Raw genomic sequence first — 19,876 nt, forward strand, 5'->3', positions numbered from 1 at the left:
AGATGTCATCAAAGCTCTCAGAATGCATTCTATGTTTTGAAGACCTTTTAAAATTGGACCTATGGTAATGTTTTGGTCCATTGCTACGCTTTCTCTTAAGTTAGTAATGCGGATCTTTACTACTAGATGATGATTAATCTGTTGATTAATCCTTTAACATAATGTTTGACGAGTTTCGCTAACATAAAGGAGTTTACACAAAGTAATTATATTCCATTAACGACATTTACCATGGAGCGGTTCATATACTAATACTATTTCCTGTTTACAAAACTTTGAATTTATCGAAAAACTAAGGATTTTCTTATCCAAGGCATAGATTACCTTAGCCGTATTTGGAACAACTATTTGGAATTTTAGATCCTCAATGATCTTCAACTTTGTACTTGTTTTGCTTTATAAATATTTTTATATGAGCGTCACTGATGAGTCTAATGTAGACAAAACGCGCGTCTGGCGTACTAAATTATAATCCTGGTACCTTTGAGATTTGACCCTCGATCTTTTTAATTAAATTTCAGGAAAGGTGTCACTCTAATGAATTGAAATTCTCCTTTGGACCAAATTTTTGAGTCTCTAATGGCATTTTCACGCCCCTCCCCCTTTTGGCAATGTTTTGTAGCAACTAAATGCAGATTGTTGCCATAGTGACAACAAAAAGAGATTATATTTCACCATCACAACTATTCAAATTTTGAAATCAAATCAATGGAAGATGCTCTTTCCATAAATAGACACATGCATAACACAAATATTAAGCCTTATTTGTTAGAAAGTAAGAGCATGAAGAGAGTAGTTAAAAATTATGAGTGTCAATTTTAAGGTTTTGTTTCCTAACTGTGTACTGCTACCAAAGGTCGGAATAATGGTTAAGACAGTTGGAACATATCAGATCGGGATGGCATTTGTAAAAGGTTCAAACTTATAACTATTTATATAGCAAATATTTATTTATTGACTTTATATATTTTAAATCTTGAATACAGTTGATAAAGCGTTAAACACATAAACCATGCATATATACGAAACATTTATTACTATGGTAACAGTTACATAAAGATGAAGTTTATATACAGTCACTACTTTTGAAAATAATCTAAATGTTTTATTATAAAAGAAACAGGTGTAATGATTTAGTTTTGAAAGAATTTTAAAAATAGATACAAAGTTTTCAAAATGTTCGTATCTTCATATTTTAAGTATATAGTCATTTGCTTTTTTCACAGAAATGTTCTTTTCTACTACACTGGCCGACTGCAGCAAATTACCTCCGGGAACTTGTAGTTGGGTACATACCATCCATCCTAAAAATGGACCTACCATGATCGTATTTTGTGAAATGGACACTGATCACGGAGGGTGGACGATAAGCTAAATTTTTCTGTAAATAAAGAAAACAAAAATTATCATATCTACTAGTATTTCTTAATTTACTGCATTTCTATTTTGAAAAATACGACTGTCATTTATAGGTGAGAGGTTCAGCTAGCTATTAAACCAGGTTTAAGCCACCATTGTCTACATAAGAAGATGCCTGTACCAAATCAGGAATATGACAGTTGTTATCAACTCGTTTGATGTGTTTAAGTTTTTGATTTTGTCATTTGAATACGGACTTTCCGTTTTTGATTTTCCTAGAAATTCGGTATTTTCGTTATTTAAATTTGTACTCTATTATGTCTTTGTCTATTTATCAATATATGGCTTTGTTTGCAGGAACCTGATGTTCAGTGGTTCTCGTTTGTTGATGTGGTTCATAAATGTTTCTCGTTTCTCGTATTTTATTAGACCGTTGGTTTCCCTGTTTGAATGATTTACTCTAGTCAGTTTTGGACCCTTTATAGCTTGCTATTTGGTGTGAGCCAAGGCTTCGTGTTGAAGACCGTACTTTGACCTATACTGGTTTAAAATTATAAATTGTGACTTCGATGGAGAGTTGTCTCATTGGCACTCATACCACATCTTCTTATATCTATTGTATCTGTACCAAGTAAGAGATATGGCAGTTGTTATCACATAGTCCTACGAATGTTTGCGTTTGTATTTGTAGCCGTTCAGTGTTTTTATTGTTCTTGTTTTCCCCCTCGCATGGTTGATGTGTTTCTCATAGTTTTTGGCATGTAACTCGGATTTGTGTAAGATAAATCGATTTATGACTTTTGACAGCCGTATATGCCTTTATGTTTTACTTAAATCTCCTTTGAAATTTTTTAAAGTTTTAGTTCTAGAGAAATCTCTAAAATGTTAAAACAGAAGACTTGGTCATGTTAAAACGTTTAGCTCTTCACACGTAGAAGAGTACCTGTATTTCTATATATTTCAAAGGTCGTATAAACCTAAGAAATGCCGATTCATATATGTTTTGGAATAAAATTGAGAATGGAAATGAGGGATATGTGAAAGAGATAACAACCAAGGAAAGCGCAGGTAACTGCCGGAGGCCAAAAATGATTATATAATTCAATGCAGCATGAAAATCTCTGCTGGTTCCTTTATTTTATCGCCAATATACCCTGGATATGCCGTCATTTTACTATTCGTTTTACGGATTAATGTAGTATTTTGAAATACTTTAATTTTTGATGACACGCGTCTTCTGATGCGCTGAGGTTATTTTGTTATCAGCCCATAGACATAATTTAGTCGTATGACCGTGACGTCATCAACGTTTTTTAATGGTTTTCTACGGTTTAAAATGGAATTGATAATTTAATTATAAGAAATGACTGTAATATTATCTCTGTCTATTCGAAATAACATAAAAAATGTGGTGCGTTGTTAAATACTAGTAACCCGCTACGCGCGTTATTCAGTGTGCACCAATTTATTTTTTATGTTATATCTTCAAAGACAGAAGAAAAAATATTACAGTCATTCCTTAAGTATTTTTCTAATGACTACAAATAAGAAAATGAATGATTTATAAACTATTACAAAAGCTTTGAGGTATTATGTTAACTAGCGGAGCAAGACATGCCGATCCTATGGTATGCAATGTGATACCACATTGTAATGTGATCATTTCTTTTCCTCAATTTGCCATTTGTAAGCTTTAAGTTTGTCCTTTGTAACATATACATTTCTTAATGTCTGGAAGAAAACAAGTTAATCGACGGGTTTTGTGTATTTATACGGGCACCAATAGCGCCATTTAAATAGTAGACTTGTTCTAATAGTGTAATGAATCACAGGGTGTCTCCATTATTCACATTTTTTAATCATTGCAAGGTGTTGGCAATACTTTTTATCATTCTTGGTTTTCTCAGCTGTATCAAAACATTTTATAGGCGTACTAAATTTGAAGCTTGGTATCTACGATGTGTGTTTTCTATCCCGACTTTGGTTTTCGTGTTTGTCTTCTATTTTGGTAGCTGACCTGTATGTCTTTTATGTAGAGCATTATTCTGAGTTTTACCAAAGGCTACGTTAATCGATGACAATCTACAGACTACCAAGCATACTATTTGTCTTTTCTTGAAAATCAATTACGTGATCACCGATTACGAAAAAAGATTTGTTTTGTTCTGCATTGTTTTCTTCGGTTATTTTTATTTCAACATCATTTAAAAGTCCGAACAGTAAATTATTAGGTATTTTATCCGCAAAAAATGTAAGAATAAATGCAACAGTAGTATACCGCTGTTCGAAAGCCATTAATCGATTAAGAGAAAACAAATCCGGGTCACAAACTAAAACCGAGAGAAACACATGAACTATATGAGGAAAACATCAAAACAACATGAACACTGAAGTGCAACAAAAAACCAAACGACAATATAACACACACAGAAACGAACTATATGATAACAATTGACATTTTCCTGATTTGGTACTACATTTTTATGAGAAAAAAAATGGTGGGTTGAGTCTTGTTTTATGTCTAGTCAAACGTCGCGCTATTATGGCAATGCTGAATAAAACACCAAAAAGACAGCATTGCATGACAGTACAAATAAATACAGGAACATTCAGGACAGAGAAATACATAAATAAACAATACGATAACGAACAGTTCTTGATTTGCTGCACATGACTGAATATATTGCTGATAAATCTGTTCAGAGCAGTTCAGATCAACATTTGTAAACAAGTGGTTGTCTCAGGAGATTAGTTTATATTTAAAATAACTTGTATATATAGACAATCCAAAGACGATACAATGGAAATGTGGATTTCTATAGGGACTGGAATGAATACAAAACTGGATTTGGATATATAGCAGGAGAACATTGGCTTGGTAGGGGATTTGAATTCGCATTTTTTTCTAACTATCAACAGAATGAAATGAAATTAACATTCTCAGATAATTGCATACTGATAATTATCACAGTTTGAAGCTTGAACTTTTCAGAGAATTTGTTATGTTACATTTTTTATGTTGTAAAAAGTCAAATTACAAAAACCTTAATAGTGATTAATAAGAACAAAAACCTTAATAGTTTGATTAATCAGAACAAGAACCTTAATAGTTTGATTAATCAGAACAAGAACCTTAATAGTTTGATTAATCAGAACAAGAACCTTAATAGTTTGATTAATCAGAACAAGAACAAACATTTCAGTACGTATGTATTTCAAACGTTTTTATATTTATTCAATTTCAAGATATCTTAGTAAGTAAATAGGATATCTAACAAATAATATAACATATATTTTATTCTATATGATATATCTTATTTAATTTGAAGTTAATGAAATATCTTATATAATTAAAAAAGATATCTAATATAATTTAAAAGATATCTTATCAACCTTGGTAGATATTTATTTATCTATAAAGGTATCTTATTTATCTGAAAATATAACTTATTTACTGAATTTTAATGTGCGTATTGTTACGCGTTTGTCTACATTTGCTAGAGGTGTAGGGGGAGGATTGAGATCTCATAAACATATTTAACCCCGCCGCATTTTTGCGCCTGTCCTAAGTCAGAAGCCTTTAGCCTTTATAAGTCTTGTATTATTTTTAATTTTAGTTTCTTGTGTCGTTTCTTCTGGCGTTCATTATCACTGAACTAGTATATATATTTGTTTAGGGGCCAGCTGAAGGACGCCTTAGGTGCGGGAATTTCTCGCTGCATTGAAGACCTGTTGGTGACCTTCTGCTGTTGGTTGTTCTATGGTCGGGCTGTTGTCTCTTTGACAGATTCCCCATTTCCCTTCTCAATTTTATTATTTAGTTTATAAGATATCTTGAATCCAAAAAATCTTATATAATTAAGAGATCTTTCTTGAACAAATAATATATCTTATAACCTAAATAATATATCTTATAACCTAAATAAGATATATTATTAGACTTTTGTATAAGATATCTTATCTAATTCAGATAAGATAAGATAAGATATATTTCATTTCCAATAGTGGACCTATTACGGTCATAATCAGTACATTGATTTTTTTATCACACAATTGCTAAGACAATAAACAACAATAAAAATAGAAAAAACGTTTGACAAAAAACATGAAATATAAATTGAGTAAATAATACATGTAGTCACATATCAAAACCTTATGTTTAGTGATTATTGACCGTGCACCAGAAGCATTTATTATAGAAAAAAAACTTTGAGTTAAGTCCTTCCTCGTGGCTGATGCATATTAGCAAATAGTAGTGTTAATAAATTTGAGAATGGAAATTGAGAATGTGCCAAAGAGACAACAAACCGACCATAGAAAAAAACAACAGCAGAAGGTCACCAACAGGTCTTCAATGTAGCGAGAAATTCCCGCACCCGGAGGCGTCCTTCAGCTGGCCCCTAAACAAATATATACTAGTTCAGTGATAATGAACGCCATACTAATTTCTAAATTGTACACAAGAAACTAAAATTAAAATAATACAAGACTAACAGAGACTCCTGACTTGGGACAGGCGCAAAAATGCGGCGGGGTTAAACATGTTTGTGAGATATCAACCCCCCCCCCCTTTACCTCTGCAGGAGTCACCAAGGGCAGGTGCTTAAAGGACACTTCAAGAAATCTGAAAAATGTAAACATTTTACAACACAAGCATAAACTAATACTTAAACAAGAATTACTATATTATAGTCCTGCTTGTGGCTGAAGCACATAAATAAGATTAATATGTAGTTATCCAAATGCAGGAGCAGGTGATTAAAGGACATAGTAATATATTGTGTAAAATTTCTGTGTAAAAATATTTGGGTTTGGATGCAGCCTTTAATACATAATATATTTAACTTGATTTATAAGATATCTTAGTTAACTTAGAAGATATCTCAATTACTTAACAAAATATCTTATTTAGTTTTAAAGATATCTTTTTAACTTTAAAAGATATTTTGAAAATAGATTAAATACAAAAATGGCTTGCCATAGGTATGGCTTATAATTAACGTCTCCTAGGAGACGTTATTAAGAATTGAACGATGAACAGTCTGCGGGCTAAACTCTTCTTAATACCTGATTGGAAGATATTACGAGACGTGAATAATTAAAAATTCGTTGATTGATTATGACAATCCAAACCTAGTAAATGTATTTCAATCCCGTAGAGTATCGGCATTGTCCTCTCTATTTTAGCAATTCGATTTTGCCTGGTCATTTATCATGATACTTTTATCTATAAATAGCCGAATTTCCTGGAGTTTTGTAAACACACCATATGTTAAACGATATAATACTTTATATAACGTGTGACCTTACATGTAAATTTGTTGATTGATATGCAAGGCTATTCTGAATTAATTAATCTACAAAGCGAGAACACTTTCCATTTTCATCAGCTAATAGACGACTAGCTTTTTTAAAAGCTATTACTTGTTCTCAACTTACGTTAATCAAACACGTGATAGATTTAAGTCTTTACCATGTGATAAACGCAAAAAAAGTAAAAACTTTATAAATTCATTCTGAATTAAAATAACACACTATATATTCAATGCGTCCGTTTCTCTTGATTGATAAAAAAATCACTATTGAAATGAAGAATTGGTATATTGTCAGTAGCAAGCACATGCTACTAGATGAAGGCTGATTGGGCAATATGTAACTCGGTAACAAAGTGATCTAAATGGTTGAATGTAAGTTATCACTTGTATCTGTCAAATTTGACGTGTTGAACTTTTTTCGTATCAAGGAACATTTGATCCTGGTCTTTTCGACAAGCAATGTCAGTTGTAAAGATGTAAGCATTTCCTGCACCGGTTTACTCCTGGTTTGCCCACTGTTAATTCTACCAATTATCTATTAGTTGATAAAACAAAAGACAAAAGGTTCAATGAGCATACAATTGTATAGTCTGTTCCAACCTAGGTATATAGTTTGTAAGTGTTTTCTAGATATTCAGATTGTTTTTTTGTATAGAAAAATACTAAAAAAAAATCAGATATTTTTTTCTCAGATATTCAGGTTGTTTTTTTTTGTATAGAAAAGTATTAAAAAAAATCTGTGTCTGAATGATTTTCAAGATAGAAATATATTTGTACACTGAGTTTCTTTTATTGAAAACATAATTTAATATATTAATCAGTTTTATAAATGCATTGCATAGGGAAATCAATTAAGTACAAAATAAGTAACAAGGGCACTATATGTAAAATGATAAGAAATACACTTTTTTATATATACATCAAAAGTAACAAAACATTTAATATTTACAAATTCACAATTTACAATGACTAACTTCATTGTTCAGTTCAAATGGAGAAGATGGGATGTTGTGTCAGAGTAATCTACCACGTTGATGGGTCCTTGTTGGTATCTGTCTATGAGTCTGGTGTCTATTACTCTGTATCGTCGTCTTTAAGGTGGGCGGGTTCCTCATGCTGCATACTGGATAATGTTGCATTCTGTTAGTGTCTTTGTCTTCTTCAGTAGCTCAATGATCTCGTAGATGTTGGGGTGGGCGTGTTTGAGTCGCTTCTTAAGTTTGGTGTGCCATCCTTCCAGGTGATTTATGCATGGTGCGGGGTCCTTCTGTGTTATAGTGGTTTCTTAAAAACCGGTAGTTTTCAACCCAAAACTCTGTCACGTAATCTGTAAATGAAGTTGTAGAGGGTATGTTTTCAGCTTCTCCAATGTCTTTTAAAGTGTTTAGCCAATCATCGTCAACAAGGTGGGATGGAACAAGAGCTACCGATAGTACTGCAGCTTGTCGTATCAGTTAAGTAATGACTTCACTTTCTTTATAATAGGACTGTAGTCCATATTTCTGTGCCTTTCGCCATATACACTGGGTGAAGTGGAAGAAGCAGCCTTTCACGGTTACCCCTGCACATACTGTCTGTGTTGCGTTGTTGATTGCTGTCTCTTAGTCTATATATATTGTTTCTGGTTGTAACTGGTGTTGTTGATCAATGGCTACTGAACAGTTGCATTTATATTCTAGTTGTTAAATTTAATTGGATAATTTTATATTTTACTAAATTTTGAAAAAGTGTATTGTATTGAAATTTAAAAAAAAATGAAGTTGAATAAATCAAAAGATATTCAAATAAGATTTATTCTATTAAATCTTTAGTTTCATTATTTTACTTTTCACTTTTTTTCAGAATGTACCAATAATTAAAACTATTTGTTGATTATTCATTTTAGTACACATTTTTTCCTAATTTTTTTAATGAAATACATTATCCTGCCAAAAATATATATAATATAGAAAATTTTTGCACATTTTTCTTGATTAAATAGCAGAGTATAAATATTCTTTTTTAATTTTACAGGTAAAATAAAAGGTAAAAAATATGACTTTAATTCAGAAATAAACTATAATTGTTAAAACAACAATTCCCTCTATGTTTACATATACATGCAATTAAAAGTGGGCAAACCAGGATGACACCCCTGCACCGTATACGGCAGTAGTCACTTGTATCTGTCAACTTTGAGGTGTTAAACCTCTTTCGTATCGAGGTACGTTTGATCCTGATCTATTTTACAAGCAATGCCAGTTGTCCTGCTTTTAGTCGTAAACATGTTTTAACGTGACTTTAAACACTGCAAAGGCAACGAACAAAAACAATTCATCATTTATAGCAACATCACACAGTTACACAAAAACTTAATTAGACTAAGTCATAGAGCCTTCAATGTGTCAAACAAATTTGTCATGAATTTAGTCGTAAGGAACGCTCTAAGCTAAACATGTAATTGAAAATTCGTAAAACTAGTTGAACAATAGCACAATCATGGCCCTAAAACAAACTATTACAATTAAAATGATGAGGTCACATTTGCGTCAAATGAACATAATTTATAGCATTTCCAAATAAGTAAAAACGTGTGTTGCATTTAAAACGAAATGATTGACACTCGAAAACTTGTCGAATTAAAAACCCAAAATAATTGATACAATACTGGAAACATTAACAGGACTTATTAATAAAGATCATTGAATTACTTATACTGATTAATTATATACTTTTTTGTCACTCATCTGTTTCTATTTAATACATGTAGTTGGACAACCAATCTTAAATGCACCTTAATTATTTCCTTCATTTATCGTTAGTCGTCATGTTCGCGACATTGAAGAAGACTGTATTTCAATGCATGTTTTAAGATGCTTATTTTTTTCTTTCTAAAATATGTAGTTAAGTAACCTATACTATACTATAGAGCTGGTTTTGCTTTGTTTCATAAAAGAGACTGGTTAACGTAGGTGTAGATACAAGTATCTTGTCTTATGGCGGGAAAAATCTTACTTTGTAAAAATCACTCTGATTCAAACAAATTGTTTTCTTAAACTGACATTATTTAGATGCTTGATTTCTTTCTTTATTGACAACATATTTGTAACGTTTTGATGGCTTTTTTCAACAAACAATCGGTGTTTTCATGGGTAGCCAACTGTGCCCCCGTCATGCTTACTTGTTCTTTTTATTCTTGTGAGGCTGATTTCTTACAGGAACTTCCTAGGAAAAAAAAAAAGAAGTTAGTAGTATTCTTTATCTTTGTTATTCTCTGGATGGGTAAGGTGATCCTGTACCACATGTGATACCCGATAAATGATTCAAAGTTTGATTACTATGTTGAACTTCTATCGAACTTGAAATAAAGGAAACAGTTAAGTTTGCCGCATATCTTGACTTATATCAAAATGAAAATGAGGCTCGGTTAAAAACAAATATTTACGACAAGAGAGATAATTACAGCTTCCCAATTCTTAACTTTCCATTTCTATGTAGCAACGTTCAAGTAGCGCTTGCATACGGAGTATATATCTTCCAATTGACACGATTTTCCCGGTCTTTTATTTCTTATCATGGTTTCCTTGATAGAGGGTTGCAGTTCACAAGGAAGCTATCGAACCAAGATTTCCAATTGTTGACGAAATCATTCCTTTCTTAAATTTTACGGACCTAATCACAAGTTGGTTCACCGTTATGCGTTATGGAATATCCACTTCGCAGAAGACATCGGATATGTTCCCTATGTCGTAACTACGATCCCGTCCGTTTGAAAAATGTGACCTACCGAATTAGACTGATAATCGAGTTTGTACTAAGATGAGAATCACGACGGGTATCACATGTGGTACAGGATCACCTTACCCATCCAGAGCCCATGAGATCACCCCAGCTGTGGTGGGGTTTGTGTTGCTTAGGCTTTAGTTTTGTATGATGTTTGTGTACTAGTGTTTGTTTGTTGGTCTTTTTCTTTTTTTAGTAATGGCGTTGTCAGTTCATTTTCAACTTATGGGTTTTGCCACTCTTGTATTGGCGTTGATAAAACTTTGATACAATGTTTGTTCTGTCATTTTTTTGTTGTTGCATGGATGGTTTTGTATTATAGTGGTATATGCTTTTCTTGGACACATAGTAAAGTCGTTATCGTATCCTACATTGTTTGAAAGAGCTTAAGTTTACCAAATGCTCATGCGTGAATGATAGCATATTAAGGATGTACGTCATTGAGCGTTAAACAACCTCGATAATCTTAAAAAAAAAAGTGTTCAACTACTGACACATTTGTTTTATGATGTAAGTCTAACAATTCTCAAAAAGAGTCTATAAAATGGTTAATGAATAAAATTTAAAATATCTCAATACGGACGGTCGCAAGACAACATTCTCTTAAGTACAAAACAACAACAATGAAGCATCAAAAAGTGTATTAAAAACTTTCGGCGAAAATATGTGTATTTTATGTTATTTTGTCAGATTTTGGATTTTTGTAAAATGTGTGGATTCCTTGTGTTTTCCCTACTATGTAGGTTACAAGTTTTGACCCATATTACCCACTTTTCTTTTCATAAAAGACTTCAATAGATCACAAAAGGATATTTTACAATATTTAAGCAAATTTCTACGATGTGAAACCCAAGTAAAGTAAAAGTTCGAGCCAGCTTTTTCTCATCTTTTAATATCTCGAAAAGTAGTTTCATAGAATATCAATATTGTTAGCTTATTTTGCTTCTAGACTTACATGACTTAATTTGCATTTAATATGAACATCCGTTATATCTTATTGGCGCTTAATTATTTTTTTAGGAAAATAACAGACGAACAATTCAAATGCAAATAAACAGCGAGAACAATGTTGACTAAAAATCGCAAAAATAAATCCATGATAATAGCGTGTTTTATAATATTTACACTTATAATCAGTAAATTATTATCTATTTCAAAAGAAAATGACAATCTCAATTACATTCTTCGATAACATAATTCCTACAAAGTCCGATTTGACCTAGAAGATATTACTAGGACTTCAGCAAATGGCGTCTATGATACAATATGCGTGGGGAATGAAAGCACTAACTACCAACTCACAATTACAGGTTACAGTTGAACCGCAGGTACTCCTAATTATAACTTATATTTGTAAATTATTAAGTCCCCTTGTGCACTTTAATCTAAGCATCCTAATTATAACTTATATTCGCAAATTATTAAGTTCCCTTGTGCACTTGTAATCTAAGCATCTTGCATGACTTGTGTGGAATTTGTTTATAAATCAAACTTAACCCCAGTCTTAGTTTTTGACTAGGGTTAAGTTCTTGTTTTGTTATCATATCGTTGTCAATATAATGGAATTGTATGCGACTGTCATACCAGTGAGATGTTTATCAAGCTATAAACCAGGTTTTATCAACCCTTTTCTACATAAGATGCCTGTACCAAGTCAGGAATAGGTCAGATGTTATCCATTTGTTTGATGTGTTTGCACTTGTTAATAAATATAATATCAACTTCACAAATAAAAGACGATGGTCTTGAATTATAGATTCTGGGTACTGACGTTGTTCATCATCTTAACTGTTTAGTCTGTTTTTTTGGTAATTACTATTTGACGTGGCTCTCTACTGATACATCCCATCATTGTATTATTGTGCCATGGTAAATTTTTGTATTCTTATCTCTCATAGTTTGCTTATGTTCTTTGTCTATACGCCTTTTTTTTATACATATTTTATTGTTTTTTAAAGTGATATAGTTGATGTCACAATGTTGACTGCTGTACCCCACCTTTTGACAGTTTTACCTGTTATGCCAGTTTGTTTTGTTCACACATCTTTGTCAATATAATAGAACTTTATGTGACAGTCATACATGTGAGATGTTAAGCTAGCTAGAAAACCAGGTTTACTTTACCAGTAGTTTTATGCATGTCGATGAATGCAATAAAATTGTAAATTCATGTGTAAATGGAATATACTTGAAAATTATTTGATAATCAATTGAATGATTGATTGTTAAATTTTGTTTTTGCATGACGTCCAGTGGCAAATATTTCATATAGTAGCAAGAAATAATTAGTATATCTGGCAATAACACACAGAGAGCATCATAACACTTTCTGGTTGGTTCGTGATCCTCAGTCTTTAGTTTCGTTTCGTTTAATGTTGTTTGTCTTTATCTTGTGTAGCCATAGTGTTGTCAGTATATTTTCGGCTTTTGAGTTTGATACTCCTCTTGTGTCTTTCGCCTCCCTTCTATACAAGGCTTTGGATAACATTATCATTCTAGTCGGACGTATCCGCGAATTAATACATCCAAATAAACGCTATAAACTTGGCATAATGTTCACAACTGCTCGAATGAAGACCAAGGCATAAGCATATTTCTGAATACATTCCTACCCTACCGCATAGTCAACTATATGGACTACATGTAGTTCGAACATGTTAAATATTTTCCCATTGATCCTACTGTGTATTAATTTGTTGAAGGACTATACAATATTCTCGAACATATAAGTAATTGACACAAAGTAACAGTACAGCAACGATATTTTTTCATGCGAAACCGCCTCAATTTAGCAACGAAATTCAAAGGACGTCATTTAATCAACCGACTATTGTTTTGAAGGCTTTATATGCGAAAATAAAGCTTAATATATAACTTAAAATTGAGAATGGAAACGGGGAATATGTCAAAGAGACAACAACCCGACCAAAGAACGGAAACAGGCCAAGGCCACCAATGTATCTTCAACACAGATGAAAAATCCCGTATTTAATGTAATTTTATTTTCTTTTTTTAACTATTTTTTGGGCACCTAATATCTACAATATCTCACTTTTATAGTTACCATCAAATGAAACATGGTTGATCAACTTGAATAAATTCATCTTGAACATCTACAATTCCACTTTATTTTCCACAAAAAAACCCATACATAACAAAAAACTATGAAACCTGGTGTTCCCACTCGACTTATATTCAAAGCCCATCTGGGCACGTTATTACTGGGGATCGAAACACTATTGAGCCTGAACATCTCCGAAAGGTGAAATATTGTGGTCCTAAATTTAGAGAAGCCCAACACATCAAGTCGAATCATTACTTCAAGATAATTATGGATTCTACTGAGGACTACGCCAGAACATTTGTCAAACTGGATACTTTGTCAGAATGGGTCAAAACAATCAGGTCTCTGATAAAAAATCGAATTCATAAGTTGAAAAACTGTGTAAATGATCGACCAAATTCCGTTTTCAGAGATATAGAGAAAATGAAATGTGTATCATCTCTTCAAGATAATTATGTTGTTGTTTGTGTGGACAAGGCTTTGTAAAAAAAAAATTAGTTATACATTATCACAATTACATAATATTGTAGAATTGACCTAATAACTTTAAATGACTATCGGGTTATTCAACAAAAGTGAAGTATTTTAGCAGACTTTTTCACACAATTAATTTAAGAATATTATCAAAAAATATCATCACAATTAAGCTATCGAATTGGAAAAACAGAGAAAATAGCCTCTAACCATATACTTACTTGTGCACATTCTATGTCAATTGATATAGTTATATGATATTGTTTGTGCTTGGCAGGCCACTTTATCTGCTTAAAACCTTTCTTTATCTAATAAAACATTTTCAGAATTTTTCCAATATAATGCCGTTGTGTACCTCTTTTGTTATTCAATATCAAATAAAAGCAACAATAGTGAATCGGTATTTAATAGTCATCAATCAATAAAGCGAAAAACAAATTCGAGTTACAAACTAAAACCGATGACAACGCATCAACTATACGAAGATAAAAACGGATTGTATTATATTCTCACAATAAACTATTCGTGTAATACTATTTACATTTTATCTACGATTTATTTCTAGGTACGATTCGAACATTTTCTTTATATATGGATTTAGCTATTTTTAGGTCCCTTTTTGGCATAAAGCTATTTGACTGTTTCGGTTCTTGTACATCAATAACTTTCATATTTGCGGCTTTGAGCATTATTGATGAAGGTAAATCCAAAGAAGCGCTCATGCAATTTATAACATTTTGATTTCTTTATAAAGATCCTTACAACACGATAAGCAACACGACGGGTGCCTCGTGTGGAGCAGGATCTGCTTACCCTTCCGGAGCACCTGATATCACCAATAGTTTTTGGTGGGGTTCGTGTTGTTTATTCTTTAGTTTTCTATGTTGTGTCATGTGTACTATTGTTTTTCTGTTTGCCTTTTTCATTTTTATCCATGGCGTTGTCAGTTTGTTTTAGATTATTTATTGACTGTCCCTTTTGTATCGTTCGTCCCTCTTTTACATATGGTTTATTTATTAGTTTTACTTTTCACCAGCATTTACCCAAACTGCTGTTTAGTTAGAATTTCAGTAAAATTTGCTATATCACATGAAATAGATATAAAAACTAACGGTTCCTAAGTTCAGAGGGCCATAATGACATGTAGCTGAAGATCGTTTACGAAGAATATTGCTATTCCCATTGCTATAATGATTTATAGATAATGTCTGGTAATAAGAGGACAAATCAGACGATACGTGTTCATGAACATTAGGTTGATGTACTCGAGAAAAAAAATCCAAAAAAATGTAATTCACTGTTGTATTCAGACTTATTTAAGCATCGGTAATGTACTGTTGATTTAATTTACGTATTTTACATCTCTATTTACAGCGGGCATCGATCGCCGGGAGTTCTAAATTGTCGAATTACTCTTTCACTAGCCTGTCAACATGAGGTTATGAATTCGAATCCAGCACTGAGAGGGGCGTTTAACACCAAACAATCATCCATTAATTTATCTTTTCAGGTGATTCAATGATGGATGGGCAGAAGAATCCAACGAATATTAGGATGTTTTCAACACTTGACAGGGACAACGACATACATACATCTGTGTCGTGTTCTATTGACAAGAAGAGTGTGACAGGGACAACGACCTACATACATCTTTGTCGTGTCCTATCGACAAGAAGAGTGTGACAGGTAAAACGCCATACATACATCTTTGTCGTGTTCTATCGACAAGAAGAGTGGTTGGTGGCATGGAAGATGTACTAATAACAACATCAACGGTGTGTTCTTGCTAGAATCGTATATCAGTGCCAACATTCATTGGGTTCCGTGGCGCAGAGGGGACATTACCAAGACCAGAATGTCTGTAAAACCAAGGAGGTTATATTAGAAGGAGAGAGGACGAAAGACGATAATTACACATAAAATGTTACCGACTTTTCAGTAAGTGGGTGTTAATTAGTTGAGATCGACTCTGTCACAGAGGGAGATTTTGTCCTAATTACATACCCAAGTAAGAACGGAAACACCCGAGGTGTCATAAACTGACCGGATATACACCGGATGTTTACAGTTACCATATACCAGTCATCAGCTGATCATGGACGACGAAATATTTATAAGTGAAGCCGAAGCCTTGGAGCTTGAAAAAGAATTCGATATCGAAACGTTTTGCATATGCAAGTCAAATAACTCCACAGACTTGATTTGCTGTTCGAATGATGACTGTGAAATTAATTTCTATCACAGAAAATGTGCAGGTGAACCACCCGTAAATGAAGAATGGACCTGTTTCACCTGTCGTGGCATCCAACACCCACAGATGCTTTACAGTTCAGGTAATTCCCGCGAAAGTTTCTCTGTACTTATTTAATAATAATATTTCAATATATTCATAAATACTGCCTCTAACTGGGAAGTAAGAAAAGGTAATAAATATACCGAGTAATTTGAATAAAATGTCTTTCAAACGGTAGTAAATATAATGTAGAGTTTCACCTTGCACGAGTGTATGTATTGCTCGTAATGTATTGGGGTTTACAGAATAGAGAATAATCAACATAAATTTAAACTAGAGAGAATAACGATGTACTAAAATATAATGAATAAAGTTGATGAGATTATAGAATAAAATGAAAGAATACAAAAATAAGCCCCCCCCCCTTTTTCACCATCCATGCGCTCCTACATTTTAAACGAGGAGGTCATACATGTATATAACCTTGATGTTAATGTTCTTCTTTAGTGCAGGAAAATATTTTGTTCTTTAAATATAAAAATGATTATATTTGTTGCTACATTATTTTGTTGAACATCACAATACATTTACAGTGGAGGATCCAGAAATTTATTTAAGGGGGGGGGGGCATTAACTGCTTAAGAGAGGTTGCTCATGTCAAGCTTTAATGATTCCCTACATACATGTATCCCCCCCTAAATCCACCTCAGATTTAAATGAAAATCAAATGGTCATAATTATTTCATACATGAATTTTTACGTTCTGTGAAATATAGTTTTAAAGAGTATAAGTTCCTAATGTTTGATCAGGTTTGTTGCTAAGTCACAAACAGGTTTTTGCATGTATTACCTTACAGCAATTTAAAGACATACATATATTTGTTTTTTTAGAGCTTCCTGAAAAATGTGTACAAAAAGAGCAAACTCATGGCAAGAAGACAAAACGCACCTATGCATACAACGGTAAGCAGTGTATATACATGTACATGTGAATAGCAAGGTTGAAGTGTGGCTATTGTTTTCGATATACAACTTCATTCATGAGCTAAAATCATGTGTACGAAAAACTATATGCATTAAATTTAAATAAATGCATGACACTTAATTCTGCTTTAAAAGTTTGTAATGTCCCAATAACTGTTCTAGTTGCTTGTATGTACTTCTTCCTGTGTATAAATAAGAAATGTTTTATGTCCTCGCTTATACTCATTAGGAACAAGTCTGCCAACTGACTAGCTTTGATCTATTCTCTTAATTCTTTCTCATGTAAGATAATCAATTTGAAAATAATTATTTTTTGTATTTTTTTTTTAGAGTTCTCACTAGAAGACGCGCAAGCAGATGCTATAAACATGATTGAACTTTCTATCAAGCATCTAATGGAGGATTCTGCTATGAAACTGAATCCTGAATTTGGGAAGACAGTGACACTTTGCCTTTCAAATTTGGAAAACCCTAAACTAAGATGCATGGAGTCAGTAAAAAATGTATGTAGTAATATTATTACAGAGATATGGCCCTCCATTGTTACTTCAGATGAAAAAGCAATGTTAAACTCTCGCTTGGAGGACAAGACTGCATTATTTCACAAGATTAGATCTGCACCATCAATGATCTTAAAGATGAAAGAGCTTTTCAAAGTTCTTGAGGTTCCAAATGGGGCTATGACAATGTTCATTCTTCAATTTTTACTGCCACTATTTCAAGTGTTGATAAAAAAAAACGAACAAAAGAAATGCCAACAGCTGAGCCAGAAAAGGTGTTCAAGTTAGACAGAACAGAGGAGCAAGTGCTCCGTTATACAGCAGGATATGTATGCAGGAAATTATCAAGACACTTCAAGAGATATCCAAGAAATGAAACAGCCAAAGTCTGCTCTGAAATAGTTGACAGTTTCCACAAATCTTCAATTACCAGAACCTATAACTTCCTAAGTTACACAAAACAATGGATTGACTTAATCAATCGTGGAGGAGTCTACGAAATTAATGAGGATGGTTTCATCTTCTTTAGAAGAATGGAGCTTGTAGTTAGGCAATATCTAAATGACTCGGATGCTAGCCTAAGTGTATCAAAAGACATACTTGAAAATGAAATTATGAACAACAGCTTAGTAAACATTGGGTTTAATGAAATTGTACAAAGCTTTGATAATGACCAACTTAAGTTAATACTTCTGTGCAAGTTTGTCTCCTGTTGGATTGATCTTCGAATGAATGCATTCAGCAAAGCATACATGTATTCCAAGAAAAGGAATGATTCTTCATTGTCTAGGAAGACACAGAAAAGTATGCGAAAAGAATTGAATAAGGAGAATAAAAAATAAATTGATGTTCCTTAACAGGACAAATGGATTGGTTCTTTAACATGATCATGTTGTCATGACAAACAAATCAAACAAAACGAATTTTTGTATCAAGATTATCATTTTTACCAAACATGTTCATATTACTGATAAAATTTGTAATAAAAGAAAGCATTATTGACTATCTTGAATGTCTTTTTCTTCGAGGAATGGGATTGTTTTGAAAGTCTCTCATTTCCCCTAGCTGACAATTTCCACGTGCTGAGGCCATAACAGTTGGCGATCCTGTGACATGTAAGGCTAATGCATTCCTTTGGAAATCTTGGACAGTTGGGTTATCACATCTACCTCCCATTCCACGTTGCTTTGAAAAGTATGCTTCTAATGGGTCCTGGTTGAATTTGTGGCTCGCTAAGAACTTTACATCATCAAGGGGTAAAAGCTCTCTTGCAAGGGACACAAAAGACTTTACTGAAAGAAACAAATTGTACAAAAATTAGAAACTTAATTACATACAATTTCTATCTTACAATATTTTGTCTTTTTATGAGCATGTGTGTATTCCTTTGGGCATGATATTTATCAAAAATTGAAAAAGTTGAGATAATGAAACTGTTATTAATTGTACAAATTGAAAAATATGAACTGTAATAGTACCAGTTATTCGAAATCCTTCTAAAGTCTCTCTGCTCAAGCATAACTTGTTTTTTTCCTTCTGTGTCAAGTCTGGCTGCTGCTGACAACTGGCTTCCCACTGATCAAGCCACCCAATGAAATCTTTTTCCAGCCACTGAAATATTCAAAATCATCAATTGGAAGTGTTTTGTATATAATTATCATGAATGATGTAAAATTGTCATTCAATGAAAACACATTTAAAATTACATAATTACAGTGTATGACCATTATGACGAGAATGCAATCAACAACATATATCTATTTGTATCTTATACTGCTTGTCTTTATATAGTACTTATCAAAAAGAAGATGTGGTATGATTGCCAATGAAACAACTATCAACCAAAGACCAAAATGACACAAACATTAACAACTATAGGTAACCGTACGGCCTTCAACAATGAGCAAAGTCCATACCGCATAGTCAGCTATACAACATAAGAACGATCTATAAAAATCAGTTAAAAAATTCTTAACTCATCAGATAGAAATAAAATACAAGTGGACGTGGTCAGGTACTTATACATCCCAACATTTACATGTATACAAACATGCACTACATCTTAAATTAATTTGTACATGTTGATCACATTTAAGTTTACCTCAAACCGCCAATCTTGAACATCTCTATAAGGAAGCAATGCTGGTTTTTTTAGTGTGTAAACCTTCTGTGATGTTTCTCACAT

The sequence above is a fragment of the Mytilus galloprovincialis genome, chromosome 12, assembly GCF_965363235.1.
Source record: "Mytilus galloprovincialis chromosome 12, xbMytGall1.hap1.1, whole genome shotgun sequence".
Classification (NCBI taxonomy): Eukaryota; Metazoa; Mollusca; class Bivalvia; order Mytilida; family Mytilidae; genus Mytilus; species Mytilus galloprovincialis.